A 451-nucleotide genomic window follows, 5' to 3' on the forward strand; every position below is an offset into this window, starting at 1 on the left:
GTTTGTTCACAGGCTCCCTGGGCCAGGGCGGAGCTGCCCCATTACTGCTCCTCTCCCGGATCTGTGCTTGGACGCCAGGGGCTGAGGTCAAAATAGGGATTTGTGGGGCAGGGGCGATTTGTGGGTGTGGGTCTGGGAGGAACCTATTAAAGGACTCTTAGGTCAGGGCAGATGGGATCCACTGATTTTGTAGCTCCACTGTCCTCAATACCCATGCCGAGGCCCTGCGCCCTGCCAGGCAGCCCTGGGAAGGAGGGTTCCAGGAGAGCAGGAGGTTCCTTAACTCCTCTCTGGTTTCTCAGGGGGAGAACGTCTTCTTCGTCATCACCAACCTGGTTGTGACCCCCAACCAGCGCCAGAAAACCTGTGCTGAGGTTTGCTTTGGTGCCAGAGCTGGGAGGCGGTGGAAGACCCCAGCACGGGGCGGGGGTGGGGGGAGGGAGGGGTTGGG

The 451-nt window shown here is 60.5% G+C and overlaps 1 protein-coding gene across 3 annotated transcripts in view; it reads left to right on the forward strand.

Moving 5' to 3' along the window:
* The window catches only part of P2RX5 (purinergic receptor P2X 5), a 15,424-nt gene that overhangs the window by 6,603 nt on the left and 8,370 nt on the right, over positions 1–451 (forward strand). The window lies entirely within an intron of this gene.

Source organism: Myotis davidii, unplaced genomic scaffold (assembly GCF_000327345.1).
Source record: "Myotis davidii unplaced genomic scaffold, ASM32734v1 scaffold638, whole genome shotgun sequence".
NCBI lineage: Eukaryota > Metazoa > Chordata > Mammalia > Chiroptera > Vespertilionidae > Myotis > Myotis davidii.